Source organism: Passer domesticus, chromosome 2 (genome assembly GCF_036417665.1).
Source record: "Passer domesticus isolate bPasDom1 chromosome 2, bPasDom1.hap1, whole genome shotgun sequence".
Lineage (NCBI taxonomy): Eukaryota > Metazoa > Chordata > Aves > Passeriformes > Passeridae > Passer > Passer domesticus.
The window spans coordinates 53975001-53981000 of NC_087475.1; the positions used below are offsets into that span (position 1 = coordinate 53975001).

The 6000-nt window shown below is 33.9% G+C and overlaps 1 long non-coding RNA gene across 1 annotated transcript in view; it reads left to right on the forward strand.

The window, feature by feature from the left end:
• Positions 1-2044, forward strand: part of LOC135295422 (uncharacterized) — a 31819-nt gene extending 29775 nt beyond the window's left edge. Inside the window, exon 5 of the long non-coding RNA XR_010357515.1 lies at positions 1661-2044. This is a non-coding gene — a long non-coding RNA (uncharacterized LOC135295422). The remainder of the gene's footprint in view (positions 1-1660) is intronic.
• The last annotated feature ends 3956 nt before the right edge of the window (positions 2045-6000 follow it).

Here is a 6000-nt window from a genome sequence, read left to right on the forward strand (position 1 = left end):
CTCTAAGTAAGCAGAAGTGAGAAGTACAGGGGCTGGTTGTAAAAATTAGCTTATACTGAGTAATAATGAGCTGATTGCAACACAAACAAAAATGAACATATGGCTGAATTCTGGGGTTTTAGAAGAGCAAACTTCAGGAAATGAAGAAATTAGTTATTAGTGTTTACTGAACCAGATAATTCAAGGATTTGAACCTAGTGGCAGCATGGAATTAAGTCAAAGGTGCAAACACTATCTGAAGCTTGTATTGCAGGCAAGAGCAAAAAAATATATCTTAGTAGGAAAGAGGTACAGACTTCTCTGGAGGAAGAAACACCTCACATAGGATATGAAGAGTGAATAAAGAACTTAAAAGGAATAAAAACAGGTATTGATCAACAAGGACAGCTCTGTCTCAGGGGTCAAAAAGGGCAAAAATAAAACAAGAATGGACAAAAGCCTAGTTGAGTTGAAACTGGGAAAGAAAATTAAAACAAGTAGTGAAAGTTCTTCAATTATACAAATAAAAAGGGACAGGAAAACTAAGCTATATGTAAAAACATTGATAAAGGAGCTAATATAAATAAGGCAGCAGAAGAAAACACTGCTAAAACATATGACAGAAAACTGATCAGTCAGTAAAAATGAAAGTAATATAAATTAGTATATTTAATGCAGAAATAAAATTCAAAATGCTTATAGAAATTTGATGAGGTATTCCCTAGCCTTTGAACCACAAATATGGAACAAATATGTAGATAAAAGTCAAACACGAGAGGTAAGTGATTTCAGCTTGCAAAAATCTTTTCACTTTTGAAAAGACTTTTAATACCTATAGTACAGAAAATTAATAAGAAATTACTGGTAAGAAACAATGAAACTGGTGAAATAATAACATGTGAATCGAAGTGTGCAGGAAGACACGGGAAAAACACAGTATGATATTAAAACACTCTTTCCAGAGTCCAAGATTCTCATATCCTGGAAGAATGACTGTTTTTTATCTACAGTTTCCTAATTGGACAATTTTTTTTAGGTTTATCCTAAGACCTATTGATCTACACAATTTGGTTGATTTGAAAAAAAAGTTTACTGTGACAACCAGGTTTACAACATTTTATGATTTGTGATTTCATTATAAAGCAAAGCTAGTTTTTTCAGCCATGTATTTCCTTTCTGTGGAGGAATATTGTACAGAATAAGAAGTACTTCACATAAGCAGGGCAGTATGTTTGGTCTTGGATTGTGAGAACTGACCTTACTCTTAATGGCATTTAAGACAAGTCATAATGCCACTCTGGGATGGGTCATTGGTGTACATGATGACTCTTCCTGGGACCCAGCTGTGGGTTTCTAGTTAGATGTTGGGAAATATATCTACCAGAGAGAAAGAGGTAATTTATAAATCCTGAAGGGTTAGAAGGGTTAGAATATCATGACTAAGAAGCAACTCTTGCTGAGTTGCTTCTATCCTCCTTTAGTGGCTCATGGGAAGCATTTGAAAAGTACGTTTCTCTTATTGTTTGCTTTGTTGTTCAAAATACTTTAATGCACTCACTGTTGATGTTTGGAGCAGTGTCAATGCTCACAGTTCATTCAGTAGGGAATATCCAAGCTAATTTTCACTGCTGTTACTTCTTTTTATATTTTTATGGAAAACTGATGTAAATATTTTTGATAGATTAGGAAGGAAAAACTAACAAAAGATATGGAAGAAAACACCTATATCTGACAAATCTACAGGAAGAAAAGATAAAATGATAGAAAAGCAGAGCCAGAACTATCACAGGTCCCATTTGGAGAGGACTACCAGTTCACAGAGGCCTAAATTCAACATTTTTGTAAGCATCTTGCACTGAATGCTAAGGTCATTGTGCTGGAGATGTCAGCTGGTTGTGCATCCTACTGAGCTATAAAGAAATAAATTGGGGGTATCAACCCAAAAGTAGGTACCTTACCAAGCAGGACTACCAACCAGAACTAGGTACTACCTCTGCATAGCGTCTTATATCTTTTATGTTATCTGCAGCAGCTCATTTCCCTCACCATTTCTCTTCTCCCACAAGTGATAAAGAAATAAAACCTCTCAGAAGATTTTCCTCATTATAGAATGAATATAATTTTTCCCAGAAGTGTCTGTATCTGGTAAATCCTAATTGATTGGACAGGCTGTACAGATAATAAGCAGATGAATAAAATTTACAGAATCTCTGAATGTGTTTTTTATTTTTGTTTCCGACACTGATCGTGTGAAAATGAAATATTAAAGCCCCAGATGAAAAACCTTTATTTACATAGAAATTCTGTACAAGGGGATTTTACCATGCCCCATGTACAGCTGGGGCTGTGCTGCTATCTTGAGCAGCAAATTTAAGGATGATGTCCAGACTCAGTGTATTAGCTGGACAACTGGAAAGATGAGAGCCCTTTTTGAGACTGGGTATCTTTGAATAGATCTTGTTTGAATTTATACAATGTGCTGGACTGGAAAGAAAGAAAATTGGGTTGGGGGGCTGACATTTTTTTAGTGACATTTAAAATACAAAGCTTTGATTCATTTCACAAGAGGTTTGAGCCACAGATCAAAGCTATTTATGGAAGTAGAAATGACACTCTGTTCTTCTAGTAGGAGAACCAGTGGATGACTGCTTTGACCTATTCTCCAGGTGTGTCCACAGAATAAACAATGATCTAAGATGATTCTTCCATTTGAACAGAAACACAGAGTACAGTGTTCATTCATCACTGTCTCTAAATGCACACAGAGAAAGCAGACACCTCCTTGCTATACACCTTCTCCTCCTCCGTATTAGAAATGTTGAATAACACAGATATTGTAACATTCTCCTCTAACTAACTTTGCAGGCAGCAATCAATTTTAATTTCTTTCTCTTTCTAGACAGATGTGAATCTTCCTAATGTTTTCAGTACATATGAACTAGACCATAAATAAACACGGGTCTCATTTGAAGTTTTAGATGGTCTCACCTAAGTCTAGCTACAATTTTTTGTCTATGTTGCCCTATACTTTAATCCATGTATATTTCCATTTCTTTTTTGTCAGAAGTTAATCTTGGCTCTCTAGGAAAATGTCAGACCTGAACACCAGCTCCCTTTGAGAGTAATTCCATTCATTAAGTCTTACCATTCCCTCAGAAGACCATATTTCCAAAGTGTTTTGAATACATTAAAATAACAATTGAAGCAAACAACTGTAAATTAATATGTTACAATTTATGTATTGTTAATTCTTTGTTCATTCCCTTATAACAGCATTTTCCTTATGATATTTTGTATTTCTTTCTATCTTTAAAATTTTGGGTTAATTATCTTTAGTAGGGTTTCTTATACCAAACAAACTACTAGATCTGGACAGGTTTTAATTTAATTGTATATATTTGTGTTTATGAAAAATGTAGGGAGAACTATAGAGCTGGAACAAGTAACTCAGCATCTTTTTCAATGTCCTTAGGAAGGGACAGAGATGCATGTATTGGGACTGGGGAAAGGGGAAAGTACTGTAAAAATGAAAGTTTAATCAGTGTCCTAAAATGGCCATTAATACCATCACCATATCAGTTTAAGCTGATGGAGTCTTGCCATTTCTTTATGAATACACTCAGTATATTTTAATCAGATGCAGGCAGGTATGTCCCCAGAGAATAAATGCAGCTCAGTGCACTTTAGATTACTTTTTAAACTTGGAAACACAATGGATGGGGAAAATCTTTGTCATCCAATATGCATCCAGCCTGATCCCAAAAAGGAAAAAAGGTGAAGTCTACTCAGCCTTCTATAAAAGTTAAAATACTGTCTAAGATCATCTAAATAGTCACATAAATAAAATAATTTTCTATATTCCTTGTTAATCTCTTACATTTGTCAGCACTTCCAGAAAACAGAGACTTAGTTGTAAAATGTTATAAAATATCCTAGATATATCTTCCTCAAACATTAATAAATTACCAAAGAGTTAACCAATGTCATTTTAGTTAACTGTAATTCTTTACTAACTTAATCATAAAATGTTTTAAAGACTTGTTAGAATTTTTCAATGAACTCTATTAATATAGTACTAATAACTTAGTCAGTAGAAAATAGAAGGCATTATTAACAGAGAATAAAAAGAAATAAGAAGCATCAATTAAATTTCATCATCATGCTTCAGGCTTTAATTTTCTGATTACAGTATTGATGTAATTTTTTATTTCTAAAGTCAATGTCTAAGGAACAGTTTCATCTAGAAAAGACTAAATTTTATGAATCTTGGAGAGCTACTGTATATTTGGTTTTATTCTCCTAAGGATATATTAATTGCTTGAAGAGGTAATTTCTTGCTCTTTCATGTAATCGTTTATAACTCTCATGCTTATACATACACATTTGTATATATATATATATATATCATAAAAACCAGGCATGATGGCTACATAATGTTCACATCACATAACCACATTGATTATGAACTTCTTTTACAGTGGGTGACCTTCAATCACTGCTCTAGAAGACCCTACGCTCAATGTAAAACTCTTGACTTAATTGTATGGGTATGAAGATATTTAAATACTTTTTACCAGAAATCATAATGAGATACTTTTTTTTTTGTTAAAATACCTATCCATAGGTCTATGGTATTCTAAAGCAGCCCCTGAAGGTCAAACACAAATCTAGAATATCTCAGGCAACTCTACCAAGCCTTCAGCAACCACTCACTGTAAAAGGAATTCAGGTACCTGTGGCTGTAGCACATCTGCCCACACATCAGTGTCTAATACCACCTGAGATGTTTGTCCTCACAAATTGCATCTGTTTTCTGGTTGTGTATCACACTGGTTTTTCCACTGGGATGTCTCTAGTACTCTCAAGCATATGAAATGCTGAAAAGTGCCTACCTGTTGTGTAACTTGTTTTATTTTTGTCCTGAATCTCACCTATACTGACTCATTGAGCTGTCTACACTACAATTTTAAATTTTGAAAGTCTTAAGCATAATGAATACAAATTACATTCCTGATATTTTTTCAGGTTTCTTCCTTTTTCATCTTAACTTTTCATCAGCCAGGGGAGTAAGTATTTTCCTGAAAATTAGTCCACGTAACTCCTTGAAATTTCTCCTACTCCTAAGAGGCCAGATGAGTATTTTTCTCATTAGAGTGACAACTTTCTGAGCTGTTTACTAAGTGAATGAGAATTTCACTACCTGTTACACAGAAAGTACAGTTCTGTTAACCTTTCACTCACATAGGCTGCTATTATCTAAAGTCATCTATCTACAAATGTATCAGGACAGAGCATTTCCTCAGTAATATAGCTCATTGCCACAATCAAGAATAAAACAGGCTTCCTGGCAGAGGATATTGAGCATCTTTACTTCATCAAATAAAACACTACCAGCTCTTGCCTGTTCCTGTCAATAAAAAAAAAAAAACAACCAAAAAAACCCCCCAAAAAAACGCAAAAAAACAACAAAACAAAAAAACCAACCAAACAAACAAACAAAAAAACCCCAAAAAAACAAAACAAAACAAAACAAAAAAACCGACAAAACACCACCAAAACTTTCACTTAAAAACTGGTAGCTAATTAGTAAGCTTTCCCCTGTGGCCTTACTATTATATAATAGTCTCTACACAATTGATGACTTATTAAACAACTCCCGGATTTCCTTCACAACAGCAAATTGAACGTCTCTCTTTTTTTTTTCTTTTCAGAGTGCTATTCCAGTGTTAGTGATCCAGCTCACCCCTAGTCAATGTGATAGAAGTGAATAACCTTTTTTGTCATATAGGCTCTGCTTTTGCTAATCTTACTATAATTTTTTTTTTTTCTTACATTTAGAGATTGAAAGATTGAAAAACCCTCATCCTTTCGAAGGAGATGATTACTTATGTTCCTGTCCTTGCTAAACTTGATCTCCAAATTTCATTTTTATTATAAGCTTTCATATGTTTATAAATATATAATTTTACAAGTATTATTCTCCCACAAAGACAACATATCAGTTCATTGAAGAGTTTTCCT